The 20105-nt window shown below is 43.1% G+C and overlaps 1 protein-coding gene across 1 annotated transcript in view; it reads left to right on the forward strand.

The window, feature by feature from the left end:
- Window positions 1–20105, forward strand: part of LOC124788507 (GTP-binding protein Rhes) — a 677045-nt gene that overhangs the window by 493774 nt on the left and 163166 nt on the right. The gene's annotated exons all lie outside the window — the stretch shown is intronic.

The following is a 20105-nucleotide window of genomic DNA, read 5'->3' on the forward strand; positions in this document are numbered from 1 at the left end:
ATAGTGCTTACTGCCATTTCAACCACTTTGTAGCTAACATATACATTGAGGCCACAGAATACCTCCTAATATCGTATTGGACCTCCTTCTGCCCAGCATAGTGCAGCATCTCGACGTTACACGGACTCAACAACTCGCTGGAAGTTCCCTGCAGAAATATTTAGCCATGCTGCCTCTATAGCCGTCCATATTTGCGAAAGTGTTGGGCTGGCTCAAATGGCTCTGAGCACTATGGGACTTAACATCTATGGTCATCAGTCCCCTAGAACTTAGAACTACTTAAACCTAACTAACCTAAGGACATCACACAACACCAGTCATCACGAGGCAGAGAAAATGCTGACCTTGCCGGGAATCGAACCCGGGAACCCGGGCGCGGGAAGCGAGAACGCTACCACCCGACCACGAGCTGCGGACCGAAAGTGTTGCCGGGGCAGGATTTTGTGCACGAACTGACCTCTCGATTATACCCCATAAATGGTCGATTGCATTCATATCAGACGATCTGAGTGCCCAAATCATTCGCTCGAATTGTTCAGAATTTTTTTCAAACCATTTGTTAAGAATGTCTTCCACGAGTAATGAGTGTGTTGGAGTGGGACACTACGAATGTAGTGTGTGGACATGCAAGGTGAGAATGTGGTTCTCGCGGGAGGCGTGCGCGAGATAATCCCTGCAGTCGCCGTATCCCCCGTGCCCTCGGTGGCTCAGATGGATAGAACGTCTGCCATGTAAGCACGAGATCTCGGGTTCGAGTCCCGGTCGGAGCACGCATTTTCACCAGTCCTCTTTGATATATATAAACGCCCGTCAGCATCTGAAGGTATTAGTATAATTCTAATTTCGTTCTAGATGGCAGCAGGTCATCAATGGTGTCTCTTCTTTCGGACATGTCCGAAAGAACAGACGCCATATCCATACAAGTATATAGTTCTCGCAATACCGGCCATGACCTTCTTCTTCTTCTCTTACGGGACTTGGTAAGAATGTCTTCCACGAGTAATGAGTGTGTTGGGGTAGGACACTACGAATGTAGTGTGGGACATACAAGGTGAGAATGTGGATCTCGCCGGAGGCGTGCGCGAGATAGTCCCTGCAGTCGCGCTATTCTCTGTGCCGTCGGTGGCTCCGATGAACGCCGGCACGGTAGCTCAGCGTGTTCGGTCAGAGAGCTGGTTGGCCTCTGTAATAAAAAAAAAAAAAAAACTGAGTGAAAGGATCAACAACGAACTTGAATGGATGTCATGTGTCTGCAACGACCAAACACAAAAAAAAGGATGGATAGAGCGTCTGCCATGTAATTAGGAGATCCAGGGTTCGAGTCCCGGTCGGGGCACACATTTTCACCTGTCCCCGTTGATATATGTCAACGCCCATCAGCAGGTGAAGATATCATTATAATTCTAAAAACAGCATGTGTGTTGATTGCTACGTCTCACCAACCGTTCCAGTCACCTAGATTTTCAGTGGGAATAAGTTCAAGTGATTTACTGTTCGTCAAACCAAAAACGAATGCGGGGCAGCCCTGTGAACACGGTTGTTGTCAGTTTGAATGCCGGGTGTGTAGGTTACGTATTCAACAAGCAGATACACACCGAGGTGACAAAAGTCATCGGATAGCGATATGCACCTATACAAATGGTAGTATCGCGTACACAAGATATAAAGGAGCGTGCATTGGCGGAGCGGTCATTTGTACTCAGCTGATTCCTGTAAACTGGTTTCCGACTAGATTACGGCCGCACGACGGGAATTAAGAAACTTTGAACGCCGAATAGTTGTTCGAGCTAGACGCATGGGACATTCCATTTCGGAAATCGTTAGGGAATTCAATATTCAGATATTCACAGTGTCAAAAACGTGCCCAGCATACCAAGTTTGAGACATTACCTCTAATTATGGACATCGCAGTGGCCGACGGCCTTCACTTAATGACCGAGAGCAGCAGCGTTTGCGTAGAGTTGTCAGTGCTAGCAGACAAGCAACACTTGCGTGAAATAACGGCAGAAATCAATGTGGAAAGTAGAAGGAACGTATCCGTTAGGGCAGTGCGGCGAACTGTGGCGTTAATGGGCTATGGCAGCAGACAACCGATGCGAGTGCCTTTGCTAACAGCACGACACCGCCTGCAACGTCTCTCCCGGGCTCGTGACAATATCGGTTCGATCCTAGACGACTGGAAAACCGTGGTGTGGTCAGATGAGTTTCGATTTCAGTCTGTAAGAACTGATGGTAGGGTTCGAGTATCACGAAGACCTAACGAAGTCTTGGACCCAAGTTGTCAACAAGGCACTGTGCGAGCTGATGGTAGCTCCATAATGGTGTGGGCTGTATTTACATGGAATGGATTGCGTCCTCTGGTCCAACTGAACCGATTATTGACTGGAAATGAAATGAGCGTATGGCGTCATTGGCCGGGAGGCCCCTTATGGGGCAGGTCCGGTCGCCTTGGCGCAGGTCTTATTACATTCGACGCCACATTGGGCGACCTGTGCGCCAGATGGAGATGAAATGACGATAAAGACAACACAACACCCAGTCCCTGAGAGGAGAAAATCCCCGACCTAGCCGGGAATCGAACCAGGGCCACTTAGGATAGCATTCAGCTAACTGGGCGGACAACCTATCATTGACTGGAAATGGTTACGTTTCGCTACTTGGAGACCATTTGCATCCATTCAGGGATTTCACGTTCGCATACAGCGATGGAATTTCTATGGATGACAGTGCGCCATGTCATCGGGCTCCAGTTGTTTGTCATCGGTTTGAAGAACATTCTGGACAATTCGAGAGAATGGTTTGGCCACGCAGATCCGATACGGGTCCCACTGAATATTTATGGAACATAATCGAGAGGTCAGTTCATGCACAAAGTCCTGCACCGGCAATAGTTTCACAATTATGGACGCCTATAGATGCAGTATGCCTCATTATTTCTGCACATGACTTCGAACGACATTTGAGTCCATGGCGCATCAAGTTGCTGCATTACGCCGAGCAAAAGCAGGTTCGACACGATATTAGGAGGTATCGCATGACTTCCGTCGCCTCAGTGTGGAACAAAGGACGTCATTGGTCACTTGGGATATTCTAATAAACTTCTTGTTTCATGTTCAGAGTAACCTGAATCAGAACGTCTAAGTCATGGTGCGGATACATCCCCACAACATAACAGAACCGCATCGAGCCTTAACAGCACCCTGCACGTTCTGCGGTTTAAAAGCCACACTGGGCCGTCATTCCACTCTGTGCCTTACATCATTTGGAAAGAGGTAACATCATGACTCGTTAAGCCATACTAGACGCCTCCAGTCAGCCAATGACCAGTTCTGAAGTCATAAATAAATGTTTAGTTGTGTTTATTTTCGAACTGTTAGGTAATGGTTATACTGCGACACTGCAGCTTTGTGCGCCGCTTTTAGCATAGGCGTTTTGCGAGGTACCCAACTCCAAAGGTCCACTACACGTACTTCCCGTCGCAAAGTTCTCCCAGAAGCTGGTCAAATGGATCTGCACTCAGTGACAGGAACAATACATGTCGTGTTTCAAACCGATCGCCATTAACAAGGCGTGATATTCGTCACTGGTCCCTGCAGGTTAGCATCTTTTTACCACCACTGTCCTTACGCTGTGTTACATGGATGCGACTGGTACATCATTCCTTGAACACACGTTGGATAGCCCACGTCGATAAAACAAATAATCGTGTAGCTTCATTGACGGAGTAGTCATGATCATGTTTCTGCCATTTTGTCTCGTCTTCTCGTTGGCTCTTGCTGTGGTCATTCCATAGAACCAACTAGCACAAACGCAGACACACACACACACACACACACCACTTCACTGCCATGTTTCACGTCACCAGTGCAGGATGATATGACCGACTGACACCAATTCTACGCAGTCCACAGGGCTACAAAGCGACCAGTGTGGTCTTTTAGAGGATAACCAATACTTCGTCCAGTGCGTTTAGGTACCTACTACAGGCAGCTTACTGAACAGAGAGTATAGCTTCCATCAAATTTACTCGTATTAACAGGTAACATAGGGACAGAGGGGCGAGGGGTAACGTTCGGATCTGTGCTTAGCATTCAAGGAAGTACTCAGTACGGCACGACAATTCATTTAGCATTGCACTGGGATATTTTTTGGTCGGCACAATTTTCTTCAGTTTGGCAGAACTGTACTGTCGGCACAGTTTACCCTTCATAATTCATTCGTGGTGTAGAGGAAGTTTGAGGTCTGGTGGCTGCTTGCACAAAAGAGGCAGTCTAGTGACCTATCGTCATAAGCCCTTAAAAATGAATGTGAATGGCAGAAGAGAAGAACCAATATCTATGAGTATTACACGATACACAGTCGCATAATGGACGGGTACCGCAAATTTGTTATGGAACAATATTGTGATACCATGCAGAAAGATCCTGAGGACTTAGTTGACAATGAAAGAGGAAAAAATTATAATGATCCACAAACATTGTTCTGTACACCAATTGGCACTTCTGCTAAATTTGCAGGCATGGAGCACGTGATGGAATTGGTGGCACAAATAGTAAATTTTCTGAAGTTGCAACAGTTTTCGATGGAACTGAATGAAGAGTATGGAGACTATATTTATTACTGCAAAGTACGCTGGTTAAGTCGAAGGTCAAATCTGGAAAGGTCTTTCGATTTAAAACCCGCTATTGCTGTATCCATGACCGAAAAAGGAGAGCACGAACGAAAATTGGAACATCCGGAATGGATTGCAGTCCTCGCGTTTTAAGTGGACTTGTCTGTACATGGCCGACAATAAGAAACTGCAAGGTGGGAAGTAATTTATTTCTTATTTGATGGGGAAGATTTTAAAAATAATTCGCATTGTGGAGAGGACAAATTCTGACGTAAAACGCCGCCCATTGCCGTATTATCATGCCATGAGGTTTGAAGAATTAATTGTGGCCTTGAAAGAATTATGAGAATAATTTTTTAAATGTTTTGAGGACACTGCCACTCTTACATCTGCATTAGAGATGTTTTCGAAATGGTTTGCCATTTCAGTTGAAAGTACCCCTGTGCTTGTACAGATGGAACTACTTGAACTGGAATGTAATTTCCGTTTACAAGACAAATTCTTCTACATTACTAACACTGGTCCAGGAGGCCTGTGTCGCTTTAATTGCGAAGAGTTTCCACGACTCCATAATGAGATTGCAATTGTAATAAAATATTTCGATAAACATATGTATGTGGAAGGCTTTTTTAGAATCTTAAACTAAGTACTTCACTATTACATGCCAACATGAGTGCAAAAATCTGTGCAATTGTCTGCATTGTCACTGTGCCAACAGTTGATACCAGGTAAAAAGCAAACATTATATCTGCAGTGTGCCACATATAATTAAGTAATACTGAAAATTTGTTTTGTATTTGATCTGTGTTCTTAAGAGACTTGAAATACGAAATCAAGTGGTATACTTTACGAGTTGCCATTTAAATGTGGAGCTTTCGCACTTTCCCCCTCGGCTCCCTCCTCACACACACAGTGTGTGTCATGATGGTGGGGGAAGTGTGCAGCGAGACAAGAGAGCTGTGGCACATGACTAAGAGCAATGCTCGTGTGCCAAATTCTTGGGCTCCCTGGACTAAACCCATTTTACTCACAAAACAGAGAAGTCCCACATTCCATGTCTGAGCCAAAAGGCCTGCGTAATGGGTCAGCACTCTCTCTCCCACGTGAAGTCGACAACCCCAATGTTTGATGAGCAATTCAAAATATGAAAAAAATAAATGCAGCAAATGAGAGTATGTAAACGGGAAACTATTTCAAAAAATGGTTCAAATGGCTCTGAGCACTATGGGACTCAACTGCTGAGGTCATTAGTCCCCTAGAACTGAGAACTAGTTAAGCCTAACTAACCTAAGGACATCACACACATCCATGCCCGAGGCAGGATTCGAATCTGCGACCGTAGCAGTCTCGCGGTTCCAGACTGCAGCGCCTTTAACCGCACGGCCACTTCGGCCGGCGGAAACTACTTCGCTGTTTGAGTAGCAATGTTGATAGTTTTACTTACAGAGATAACAAAGCAAGTGAGGATGTTTGAAATGGTTCTGTATTCAAGAGCTTTTGAAAATACAAGGCTGTTGATACAAGACATAATAAAAGCTCTCGCATAAAGTGCAGGAAATGTAATAAATACGAAGACAGAAAGTTGTGGCACAGGACGGTTTAAGCGCCTGGTGCGATGTAGACATGGCAGTGGAGGCAAGTTTCAATGAGTCAGCAGTCTCCCTCTTCAATATAATACCTTTTCCCATTAGGTATCAAAAATATTCACTGTGACTATTGTGAAGCGACACGTCACTGTACTAATTCTTTTAAAGAACACACGAAATCCGGTAAAAAAAAATACACCTATGCCTTAGTTGCTTCTGTATACACACACATCAAAAAAAATTTTGCATCACTCCAGTTCCCAGAACTCCTGAAGATAGTCATTGGCTGTGTATATTGTATAACAGTCACAGTCCCTTTGACTCTTCAGAGATGTCACTAAACCCGCGCAAAGACGTAAACAACAATGCATCTAGACGGTCAATACCGCGGTTCGATCGCGTTCACATTGTTACTTTGTGCCAGGAAGGGCTCTCAACAAGGGAAGTGTCCAGGCGTCTGGGAGTGAACCAAAGCGATGTTGGTCGGACATGGAGGAGATATATAGAGACAGGAACTGTCGATGAGATGCCTCGCTCAGGCCGCCCAAGGGCTACTACTGCAGTGGATGGCAGCTACCTACGGATTATGGCTTGGAGAAACCCTGACAGCAACGTCACCATGTTGAATAATGCTTTTCGTGCAGCCACAGGACGCCGTGCGCAATTGGCTGCATGATGCGCAACTCCATTCCCGACGTCCATGGCGAGGTCCATCTTTGCAACCACGACACCATGCAGTGCAGTACAGATGGGCCCAACAACATGCCGAAAGGACCGCTGAGGATTGTCATCACGTTCTTTTCACCGATGGGAGCCACATATACCTTCAACCAGACAATCGTCGGAAACGTGTTTGGAGGCATCCTAGTCAGGCTGAACGCCTTAGACACACTGTCCAGCAAGTGCAGCAAGGTGGAGGTTCTCTGATGTTTTGAGGTGGCATAATTTGGGGCCGATGTACGCCAGTGGTTGTCATGGAAGGCGCCGTAACGTCTGTACGATACGTGAATGCCATCCTCTGACCGATAGTGCAACCGTATCGGCAGCATATTGGCGGGGCATTTGTCTTCATGGACAACAATTCGCGCCCCCATCGTGCACATCTTGTGAATGACTTCCTTCAGGATAACGACATCGCTCGACTAGAGTGGCCAGCATGTTCTCCAGACATGAACCGTATCGAGCGTACCTGGGATAGATTGGAAAGGGTTGTTTATGGAAGACGTGACCTACCAACCACTCTGAGGGATCTAAGCCGAATCGCCGTTGAGGAGTGGGACAATCTGGACCAACAATGCCTTGATGAACTTGTGGATAGTATGCCACGACGAATACAGGCATGCATCAACGCAAGAGGACGTGCTACTGGGTATTAGAGGTACCAGGTGCGCACAGCAGTCTGGATCACCATCTCTGAAGGTCTCGTTGTATGATGGTACAACATACAATGTGTGGTTTTCATGAGCAATAGAAAGGGCGGAAATGATGTTTACGTGATCTCTATTACAATTTTCTGTGGAGGTTCCGGAACTCTCGGAACCGAGGTGACACAAAACTTTTTTTGATGTGTGTATAAAAATCGTCCTTTTCAGTGATTTGGCGAATCCTTTGTTCCCTTTTCTTGAATCCATAAGAGTAAAAATAGTATAGATGGAGAAGACCGCACACTGAAAACTTATGTAAAGCAATAATTTTCAAGAAACAATATTCAGTTTTTTGTTGGCCTCAACAACTTACACCCTACAGCAATAACTTACGCTATTAGCAGTTATTCGAAGTAGCGATCATGAGTTTGAACGTGTACATTATAATTGGTTGCCAGGCAAAACAAATTTTCCAGAGGAATACTGTGTGTACACCCTCTTTGGTGGAAGGGAATATACGAGTTTTCATTGTTCGATGTTTTACCTCGTTTCCGGATTGTTATGGCGAGCAAAAGAATTGTCCATTGTGGCCAAGTGTCTGAAAAACTCCTCTTCCTTTCCTTGCCCGTTTTCGGTATTTCCACCAGAGCTGTCATATGATGATTCCTTTGAATGGGAATCGAGAAACGAAGCTTCCATTGTGCTCACACTTTTGTCACGTGCAGTATCTCATGCAAGTTCTTGTGCGGTGACCCTACACACATAATACCACTCTGTTTGACAATTTTTTTCGGTGGTAGTGTGCCTACTAGACAACACCAAAGCTGCCAGCTTTGCGATGAACCTCCGTTCCTTCATCAGAGACTACATGCCGCGTCTGTGCGTCTGAATGATTTGTGTCACCACACTAAAACAATTTTGTTCTCTTTTCCACAGTCTCCTTCGCTGGCACATTATCGCCTTATAAAGTTACCATCTCATCGTGAACGTCCTTCACTGATTTACCTTGCAAATGCAAACAAGTCGCTGAACACGTGGACACGATACGCAGACCAGCAGCCATATTGATTGTTTCCGCTACTGCAAGGCCGCCAAGCGACGCTACTCGGAGCGAATTGCACAAACAACTGAGAAACAAACTGCGCATCCAATGCGTACTCACCTATTCAAATACACGCACTGTTTTCAGCGAAAGGTACGAAGTTTGTGACTACCCCTTGTGTTTTTCGTGTTGTTGACTCGTGCCCTGTACGCACCACACACACACACACACGCGCGCGCGCGCTTATCTTTATTCAGAGTTTTAATGCTAATGAAAGTTCCCTAAATTATTCGTTACACACCCATCTCCCAAAAACGCCCTCCTCGGTGTTGAAATAACCCCTCCCAGATTCCAACTGCAGACCCACGGCGCCGTTATATTGTTATCAGGGCGGCCAGTACATCACGACTGGTGAGCTTTGTTCCCCGGCCGCCATCTTCCGCGGCGCGTCCCCAACTTTCCCGCGTTTTACGGTCGTGGGCCCGCCCTAAGTTTGCCAGACTGGGAGGGGGCGGCGGTGGCGGAAGGGTCGACAAATTCCTAAACTCATTTACGCTGCGCGCGGCGCTCGAGTCGCTGTGTGCTGGCCTTACTACGCAACAAATTCACGCGTTTCGCTCCGGCCGAACGAAAAAGCGGCGCTCTTCCCTGCTACATGAATTCCCTGAAGTAGCTCAACTGATTTTAGTAGCTCAACTATTTACCGTGTAGGTACCGAACTTCACAAATGGTTCAAAGCACTATGGGACATAACATCTGAGGTCATCAGTCCCCTAGACTTAGAACTACTTAAACCTAACGAACCTAAGGACACCACACACATCCATGCCCGAGGCAGGATTCGAACCTGCGATCGTAGCAGCAGCGTGGTTCCTGACTGAAGCGCCTAGAACCTCTCTGCCACAACGGCCGGCAGAGGCTGTTCAATAAACGTTTATATCCATTAGCTTACTACACACAGTAAAGTAATGTTAACACACAGCCATGTATTTCAAGAGTCAAACTCTCAACATCAGGCCGTCTACATCAAATCATCACTGAGGTGCGCCTGTATTCTTCAAAGTAGAAATCATAAATAATGTTATCTGGATAAAAGTCCTCATCTTACTTTCGATGCCACTGTCAAAGTGAATGAACGCTGGAATGAACATCCACCCCAGAACGCCCGCTCAAACCGAAACCCAACGGCAAAAGTTGTAGGGTTTGAGATTCCCCGTTGCAGATGATCGAGTCTCATGTGCATCCGATGTGACAAGGGAGTGTGAGCACATCTTTAAGAAGTGTGGTTATTGCGAAAGTGCTCCGTGTGACTATGTTGTAAGGGAACTGACAATTGGACACTTTGGGAATAACTGCCTACTCTACGCTTTTAAAGGTGGTCTGAAAGATTTACATGAAGTGACACCGAGTGCTGCGATCTTGTTGTAAATTCGTTGAGTATGTATTAGAGTGGTCCCCATTTTTCCAATTTCGTATTTCTTTGGGCACATCCCCTGTTTTCTTTTTTTTTCACTTTGTTTTAAGGAGAAATTTTGTTGAAACTGAAGACGAGGAACCAGTGCTGCAGTGGCCGAGAAGCTGCGTCATGACGCTAAGTGTTGGTATAACTGTTCATACGTGTGGTCGATAGTTGTCACACTGTCTACCTGAAGCTGAGCGAGCCTTGGTTTCCATTAGAGGACTCTGTGAATGTCTGTTTACACCGTGGCGAGTAGTTTAAAAAGTAGTGACACAGTTATTTAATTGGTGAAGTTAAGCACCAGATCAGTGTACATAAACCACCATCTAATCGACAGGTTACGTCGGTCTTGTTTTATAGCATACGCAAAGTGAAATTGATTCTCAGTGAGAGTGTTAATTTAGTCGCGCATGATTGTGTAATATTGCGAGAGAAGGCTGGGATTCCTGCAAGATCTCTGCCTCATTGTGAAAAAGAAACTTATAGACTTGCATTCAGAATGGCACAGTTAAAAAGAAAAAGAGAGAGAGAGAAAAGAAAAAAAGTGCTCATAGAAAGACAAGCACTAACAAAAAGGAGAGTGTAAGTTCTTCGCAAATCTTAGTAATACCTTCGATGTTGCTCATGTTAATTCCTTGAACATGATAAAAATAAAAGAGGATAAACTCTATGTATTACACCGAAGAGAGACCGGGAGTAGAGATTATCTTCCAGGTGTTGACTGGAATTTGGCGCCAAAAAAGGGAATGGCAAGGATTATAGTTATGAAAGAGAAATTGGGAAGATGAAGGCTGATAACAGCTCACAGTTTTTGGAAACTACTACTGATTCGCATGAAGAAACCGTTGAAGTGGGTCATTGTGACGGTGGTTCAATTTTTACAGAACCCTCCACGAGTTCAGCTTCAGTTTCTCGTAGCGTTGCAACCGTAGATGAAAATAAAGTAATTTCAAAAAAGGAAGACCAACGTGGAGGAAGGTTTTTTATGACATCAAAACCAGCCGCCGTTTAAGACAGATGTAAGTTAAGTCAGAAAGATCCTGTGTTCGTCCTTGAGAGTACAGCTGAAACCCAGGGATACAGTGTTGATGATATTGCAATTAATCATCGTACTTCGATTCAAAGACATCGAGATCAGTTCAGAAAGAAAAAGGAAGACAATATTAAAAAATATTTGTTTACAGAGAACGATCGAAGTTTTGTGACTGTTCATTGCGACATTAATCTGGTAATAAAGCTAAGTATCAGAGATTCGAGAACTGAAAGACTGCCAGTCATAATAACTTAAGGAAATCAGGAACAATTAATTGGTGTGCTGCATTATGGAATTCTAGTGGGAAAAACAATCACGAGCAGTTTCGAATGCCATAAAAGTTTGTGGAGTGGACGAGAAAGATCAAATTCTTTGTTGTGAAATCACTGCATTCAACACAGGTCGTTTCACAGGAGCTGTTACTTTGCTGAAATAGTTAGCAGGAAGGGAGCTGCCGTATTTTTCCTTGCCATCACCACATGTACGAGTTAGTGCTACAGAGCGTGTTCGAAAGTGAGTTATCCAAGTGGTAGTTAGTCCCGACGAAACATTCCACAATAAACTTACAGAAAAGTGGGATAGCATGGAAAAAAGGTGGTCATGAACATTTACTTGAGGCTTATAGCGATGTCGAAATTGACGCAGCGTTTAAATGCTTCCGAAAACTACAAAAAGAATAAAACCTGAAAAGTGATTACCGTGAACTCATTCAACTGTGCTTCATCCTTCTGGGGACAAATGTGGATTTAAATATACAAGGTGGATGGCCAATTGAAATTAAATAATTGATGATGTTCCTCTTTCGTTCTCGTCCATGCCTCGGTGTTAGTGTATTGGATAGTCTGAAGAACACTTGCTAGTGTATGGTAAAATTGTATGCAAAATGGTGGTTTCTGAGTTCACCACCAATCGTCGCGCCTTACAATGTCTTCCGCTCTTTAAGAGAATTAAAACAGTACGAAAAAATAAATGCAAAAGTTTCTTCGAGTGCTCTAAAGAAGTTTTGACAACACGTATGGCATGTAAATGAAGAGTTTTGTGCGTTAAACTGTTTGATGACAACGTTGAAAATTACACTAATCCGGCCGGCCAGAGTGGCCGAGCGGTTCTAGGCGCTACAGTCTGGAACCGCGCGACCGCTACGGCCGCAGGTTCGAATCCTGCCTCGGGCATGGATGTGTGTGATGTCCTTAGGTTTAAGTAGTTCTAAGTTCTAGGGGACTGATGATCTCAGAAGTTAAGTCCCATAGTGCTCAGAGCCATACACTAATCCATGTGAATGTGAGCGAAAGTTTTCGAAATGTCTGCGTATTGGGTAACTGTAGGGGGACTAAGGAAGATCCTTGGACCGCAAAAAAGAAACGATGATGCGTGAAAGAAGAAGAAAAATGAAGACCTGTACAAACGGGTGGAGAAGATCACAAAGAATATGCCCAAGAAAAGGCTGAAGTTTTATGTGCATCTCTTCAGAATGACGGAATGCAAACTAGCGAAGAAAATCTAGCTACATCACCAAACTGAAGGTGCCTAAAAAATGGGTTGAGGAAAAACAATGAAGCGCCAAAGAAACTGGTACAGGCAGGCGTATTCAAATACTGAGGTATGTAAACAGACAGAATACGACGCTGCGGTCGGCAACGCTTATATGAGACAACAAGTGTCTGGCGCAGTTGTTAGATCAGTTACTGCTGCTACAATGGCAGGTTATCAATTTTTAACTAAATTTGACCGTGGTCTTACAGTCGGCGCAGGAGAGATCGGACACAGAATCTCCGAGGTAGCGATGAAGTGCGAATTCTCCCTTACGACCATTTCACGAGTGTACCGTGAATATCAGGAATGTACTAAAGCATGAAATCTCCGACATCGCCGCTAACAGAAAAAGATCCTGCAAGAACGGGACCAACGACGACTGCAATCTTCCCGCTACTTGATCCAGTTTTTAATGCTGGGCCATCAACAAGTGTCAGCGAGCGAACCATTCAACGAAGGGTCATCGATATGGGCTTTCGGAGCCGAAGGCCCTCTCGTGTACACTTGATGACTGCATGACACAAAGCTTTATCCCTCGCCTGGGCCCGTCAACAACGACATTGGACTGTTGACAACTGGAAACATGTTGCCTGGTCGGACGAGTCTCGTTTCAAATCGTGTCGAGCAGATGTACGGTATGGCGACAGCCTCGTGAATCCATGGACCGTGCGTGTCAGGAGCAAACTGTTGAAGGTAGTGAAGGCTCTGTAATGGTGCAGGGCGTGTGCAGTTAGAGCGGTATGGGACCCCCTGATACGTCTTGATACGACTATGACAGGTGGCACGTACATAAGCATCCTGTCTGATCACGTGCATCCATTCACGTCCATTTTGTATACCGACGGACTTGGGCAATTCCAGCAGGACAACGCGACACCCACAAGTCCAGAACTGCTACAGAGTGGTTCGAGGAACACTCTTCTGAGTTTAAACACTTCCGCTGGCCACCTAACGATCCAGACATGAACATTATTGAGCATATCTGGGATGCCTTGCAACGTGCTGTTCAGAGGAGATATCCATCTCTTCGTATTCTTACAGATTTATGCACAGACCTGCAGGATTCATGATGTCCATTCTCTCGAGCACTACTTCAGACATTAGTCGAGTCCATGCCACGTCGTGTTGCAGGACTTCTGCGTGCTCGCGGGGGATCTACACTATATTAGGCATGTATACCAGTTTCTTTGGCTCTTCAGTGTAAGAAAGGACATAGAGGAAGTTGGGATCAATCAGAGAGAGATCCGGATAAAGAGATATTTCGAATGAAGATTGACAAATTCAAGGAGTGTAAGGAAAAGTAAAGTACGGGGAGCTAGGTCATCTTGACAGAGGAAAGGATGACAATCCTCAGCGAAAGAATGAAGAGATTCTGGGAGTAGGAGACAAAATATGCGTTCCTCTTTCATTTATTGTTTTCAGCACGTAATCATTTACACTTCATTATGTCTAGTGGCACATTAAACAATGTGGGGCAACCAATACTGTTACAAGCACCTAACAGATTATGAATACGTTTCATTTGCTACTGAAAACAGAAAAAATAGCAAAATTTCGAAAATGTCAATACATCTTTTCACCCGAAGATATAATACACTGAAAAAAAAAATTTCGAAGACATGTGTCTACTTGAGACAAAAGACACGAGACTGGCCGCAATACCAAGGAATTCAGAGGGTTCAAAATGTGACGAGATCGTATGAAAGAATCTTTTTTTTTAGTTTCAGGTAATATATGTCTATAACTGAGGAAGAATTGGGTATTCTTAAGGCACAGTTTATTCATCGTCACCTTGACCTTTTGACGTGGCACTTCTGCTGAGACTCAGAATGTCTTTGCAGAAAAGTATGGCAAGGACAGCACCCAACAAGTCCGTGATCAGGGAGCTATGCGATGAGATCTAGAAGGGCGAAATCTGGCAGATGCAGCCAAATCCAGGACAGTTGATCGATGTGCAAGTCACCTATTCTTTGGTTCTCATGAAATTTTGTTGCGTCTATGTAGACATAGTTACTCTGCTCTCTCCATTAGTAATACCCCCAATGGATTGTGTAAGTGTTTATAACTCTGTCGTTGCTCTATGCCATTTATATCGACAGTTGATGGAGAACGCGATGAATGGCTTAGCCTGATGAGGCATTATTCCACAGTGATGGATTTGTGAATCCACAGAATACACTCATTTGTGCTATGGAAAATCCAGATAACTACTCTTATCTCCTCTGGACACACAAAAAGTGGTTGTTGCATGTGTAATGTCACGTACGTGAATTTTCATCACATTCTTTGACGATCCAATAAACAGTGAGCGCTACATGCATATAGCGCAACAATCTGTAAGCACTACACGTGATTTCAACAGAAACATTGCTATGGCGCACACAGTCATCAACACCATGACTCCCTTGGATAATTGTTTTCATGAACTAGCAGTATCTATGCGTTTGTGGTCCTCTCGGTCTGCTGATTTATTCGTACGTGATTTTTTCTTGTTTTCTTGTGATGATATATTAAGTATGCTACCTGCAAAACTCGCTCTTTCACTGTTTCCTGATTGCAAAAAGGAACTGTATGATGTGTACTGCAGTACCTCAATAAATGCAGCACCATGTATTTAAGAACTTTCAACGTCGTATTCAATTATATGAGTCGCATAATGGAAGCCATTTTCAACAAATTTTATAATTCAGCGATCACCAAAAGATTGCTTTGCAATTTAAACAGCCTATATTTTGACGTTGAACATTATAGTGTGGTAAGTTTAACCAAAATCCATCAGCTCAGAACAGTAAACGAGCAGTTTTCTGTAAAAGAGTTCTTGCACTCAGCCGGATGCAAAAAGAGATGCAGCTACTTGAAAAAGCTCGTGATAAAGGTTCTATACAAAACTTTTAAGTCGAAGAGGAAAGCATGCAGACAACTGCGCACTCAAATGAGACCTACTACATAGATGACTATCGCTAATAGAACATATTTAGTGCTTATTGCTTTATTCTTCAGGTCGAAGATTAGTTTGACGAATTTTTCAACACTAGTCTACCCTGTGCAAGACTCATCATGTAGAATAATAACTACAACCCACATCCATTTGAACTTGCCTACTGTAGTCAAGCCTATAATTTTGACACCCCCGCCCAAAGTTCCCTATGTTACCAAATTAACTATTTCTTGATGCCTCAGAATGTATCAAATCAATCTGCTTCAAACGAGATGTTCCACAAATTTCTTTTCTCCCCAGTTCGATTCATTGTCCATGAAATCTGCACACCTAACTTAATCACTCTTCTGGAGCACCACTTTTCAGAAACTTCTCTTCTCTCCTTGACTATACAGGCTATCGTCCACGTCTACGCTACAAATACCTTCAGAAAAGACTTTATATGTATGTTTCCAGAACCAATAACTATTTTGTTACACAGGAAAACATGTATTCCATTGTCTTAATTCATTTTTTTCCTGTTACTTTAGCCGGCCGGTGTGGCCGTGCGGTTAAAGGCACTTCAGTCTGGAACCGCGTGACCGCTACGGTCGCAGGTTCGAATCCTGCCTCGGGCATGGATGTGTGTGATGTCCTTAGGTTAGTTAGGTTTAATTAGTTCTAAGTTCTAGGCGACTGATGACCTCAGAAGTTAAGTCGCATAGTGCTCAGAGCCAGAGCCTGTTACTTTAAATTCAGCTGCGACCTTCAAACCTTTCCACATCTTCACAATTGTTTCATCCTCTTAGAGAACGTAGTCCGCTACATCTTCTTACACAAAAGCCAGTTATATAAATGATTTAATAATATGAATCTGTACATTTTATTCCGATACTTTCAAAAGGGAGCAGTAGGTTTTAGACAATTGTCTTCCTCTCTGCATCTCTAATCGACTGGAAGAACATTTAAATACTATAATTTGCTAAATCTTTTGCATCCAAATATATAAAAAACTTCTGAAGAACGCAGAAGCTCGATCCACCTTTTCGTACTTCCCACACTTTCTGCCCATCTGAAACAAGTCGTTGAGTCCGACTGAAATAGCGCGAATGCTGTGCTTCCTGAAAACACAGTCTGCCACCAACCAGTGCCACCTAGGAAGGAGACCGGTACACTCTGGTCATATGACCGCGAGAGACGTTTGCAGCTGCTAGCCTGAACTGAACTACATGTTTATGAAATTCTTACTTTATCTAAAATAAAGAGGAAGTCTGATACTATAAATAATACATATTTGTTCTCTTATGTTTATAATACACTTTCTTTCTTTTTTCGTAAAATCACTTTTCAACTTATTTAATGAATCGTCTCATTAGGACTGTGAGCTTCTCTATTGCTAGGGTCTAGTTTTCACTCGACAATATTAAGTATATTAGTTAACCGTGTTGTATTACTTAGAGTTACTGGCAGCTTTAAATTCCCTATTCAATCAGTCTGTTGATCATTAACATAGACAGTGAGACATAAGTTTGCACTCTTTGTGACATGACACCAAACTTTAAGAAAAAGGACTTCACTAATTGAAAGGAAATATACATTAGTCTCCTTTCTACCACAGATCCACTCATTAAATTATTACCTTTATCATATAATTACGTCAGGGAAGAGAATTGTATTCACTTCATATGTTCTTCATGACTAGTCAAACTTTGCTTTAGAGCAGAACATGCAAAAGCATTTTTCAGCTGCTGTTTCTGATTCTCAGAATGTCATCTTCATGCTGAAGATGTAAATAAATATCCAAGACATCCAGGTAAAGTAGAGGTTCTGCACTCATAACAAATATTAATTCCCATCATCTTGCAAGTCATAAGTGGAGCAGATTCATTCAGTAATTATATAACTTCACTCAAAGTCAATAAATATCCGACTAACTTTTCAACAGGTGTGGAATTCTTAAAGTATCGTGTGCATGAAAGTGGAGTTCACAAACCTGTAAAAATCATGGTTTAGGTCACATTAGTATCACAAAATGGTTTCTATATATAGGTTATGTTAATAAATTACAGTTAATGGCTAAATTAAATAAAAATGTTTAATAGGTTCATTTTACTAAAGCTTCTACTTACCACAGAGACATTTGTAAGCATAATATTATCTAGGTGAACTGCTCTATTCCATTCTCCCGTTGCATTTTCATCACAAAGGTAATGGTATATATGACTCTTTCTTCAGAACTGCCCCTAAAAGCCCAAGCAGGCTTACGTAGTCTACGTGGTATACTTAAGTGTTGAAGTGATATTAATAATAGCAATTAAAATTTCTTCTCCGTATTTCAGTTCACAATCTTCATACCATTACAGAGAAGGAACAGCCGAGAGTACATATCCCGCTCTGTTATGACACCTAGTTAGATCTCCTGTATAATACTATATAATCATCCACCACGTTTTCCCCAATTCTGAGGCCTTGGATGGTTAACCTATTCACACAATTTTTACAATATTTCTTATAATATATTTGATATTACATGCATGAAGCGTACAAGAACAGTAATCAAAGTGTATAGTAGAAGAAGAATGGGCAGCTTTGAGAGATGAAGTAGTGAAGGCAGCAGAGAATCAAGTAGGTAAAAAGACGAGGGCTAGTAGAAATCCTTGGGTAACCGAAGAAATATTGAATTTAATTGATGAAAGGAGAAAATATAAAAATGCAGTAAATGAAGCAGGCAAAAAGGAATACAAACGTCTCAAAAATGAGGTCGACAGGAAGTGCAAAGTGGCTAAGCAAGGATGGCTAGAGAACAAATGTAAAGATGTAGAGGCTTATCTCACTAGGGGTAAGATAGATACTGCCTACAGGAAAATTAAAGAGACCTTTGGAGAAAGGAGAACCACTTCTATGAATATCAAGAGCTCAGATGGAAACCTAGTTCTAAGTAAAGAAGGGAAAGCAGAAAGGTGGAAGTAGTATGTAGAGGGTCTATACAAGGGCGACGTACTTGAGGACAATATTATGGAAATGGAAGAGGATGTATCTACATGAAATGGGAGATAAATTACTGCGTGAAGAGTTCGACAGAGCACTGAAAGACCTGAGTCGAAACAAGGGCCCAGGAGTAGACAACATTCCATTAGAACTACTGACGGCCTTGGGAGAGCCAGTCCTGACAAAACTCTACCGTCTGGTGAGCAAGATGTATGAGACAGGCGAAATACCCTCAGACTTCAAGAAGAATATAATAATTCCAATCCCAAAGAAAGCAGATGCTGACAGATGTGAAAATTACCGAACTATCAGTTTAATAAGTCACGTGTGCAAAATACTAACACGAATTCTTTACAGACGAATGGAAAAACTGATAGAAGCCGACCTCGGGGAAGATCAGCATGGATTCCATAGAAATATTGGAACACGTGAGGCGATACTGACCCTACGACTTATCTTAGAAGCTAGATTAAGGAAAGGCAAACCTACGTTTCTAGCATTTGTAGACTTAGAGAAAGCTTTTGACAATGTTGCCTGGAATACCCTCTTTCAAATTCTGTAGGAAGCAGGGGTAAAATACAGGGAGCGAAAGGCTGTTTACAATTTGTACAGAACCCAGATGGCAGTTATAAGAGTAGAGGAGCATGAAAGGGAAGCAGTGGTTGGGAAGGGAGTGAGACACGGTTGTAGCCTCTCCCCAATGTTATTCAATCTGTATATTGAGCATGCAGTGAAGGAAACAAAAAAGAAATTCGGAGTAGGTATTAAAATCCATGGAGAAGAAATAAAAACTTTGAGGTTCGCCGATGACACTGTAATTCTGTGAGAGACAGCAAAGGACTTGGAAGAGCAGTTGAACGGAATGGACAGTGTCTTGAAAGGAGGATATATGATGAACATCAACAAAAGCAAAACGAGGATAATGGAATGTAGTCGAATTAAGTCGGGTAATGTTGAGGGTATTAGATTAGGAAATGAGACACTTAAAGTAGTAAAGGAGTTTTGCTATTTGGGGAGCAAAATAACTGATGATGGTCGAAGTAGAGAGGATATAAAATGTAGACTGGCAATGGCAAGGAAAGCACTTCTGAAGAAGAGAAATTTGTTAACATAAAGTGTAGATTTAAGTGTCAGGAAGTCGTTTCTGAAAGTATTTGTATGGAGTGTAGCCATGCATGGAAGTGAAACATGGACGACAAATAGTTTGGACAAGAAGAGAATAGAAGCTTTCGAAATGTGGTGCTATACAAGAATGCTGAAGATTAGATGGGTTGATCATATAACTAATGAGGAGGTACTGAATAGGATTGGGGAGAAGAGAAGTTTGTGGCACTGCTTGACTAGAAGAAGGGATCGGTTGGTAGGACATGTTCTGAGCCATCAAGGGTTCACCAATTTAGTATTGGAGGGAAGCGTGGAGGGTAAAAATCGTAGAGGGAGACCAAGAGATGAATACACTAAACAGATTCAGAAGGATGTAGGTTGCAGTAGGTACTGGGAGATGAAGAAGCTTGCACAGGATAGAGTAGCATGGAGAGCTGCATCAAACCAGTCTCAGGACTGAAGACCAC

The sequence above is a fragment of the Schistocerca piceifrons genome, chromosome 3 (assembly GCF_021461385.2).
Source record: "Schistocerca piceifrons isolate TAMUIC-IGC-003096 chromosome 3, iqSchPice1.1, whole genome shotgun sequence".
In the NCBI taxonomy this organism is placed as follows: Eukaryota; Metazoa; Arthropoda; class Insecta; order Orthoptera; family Acrididae; genus Schistocerca; species Schistocerca piceifrons.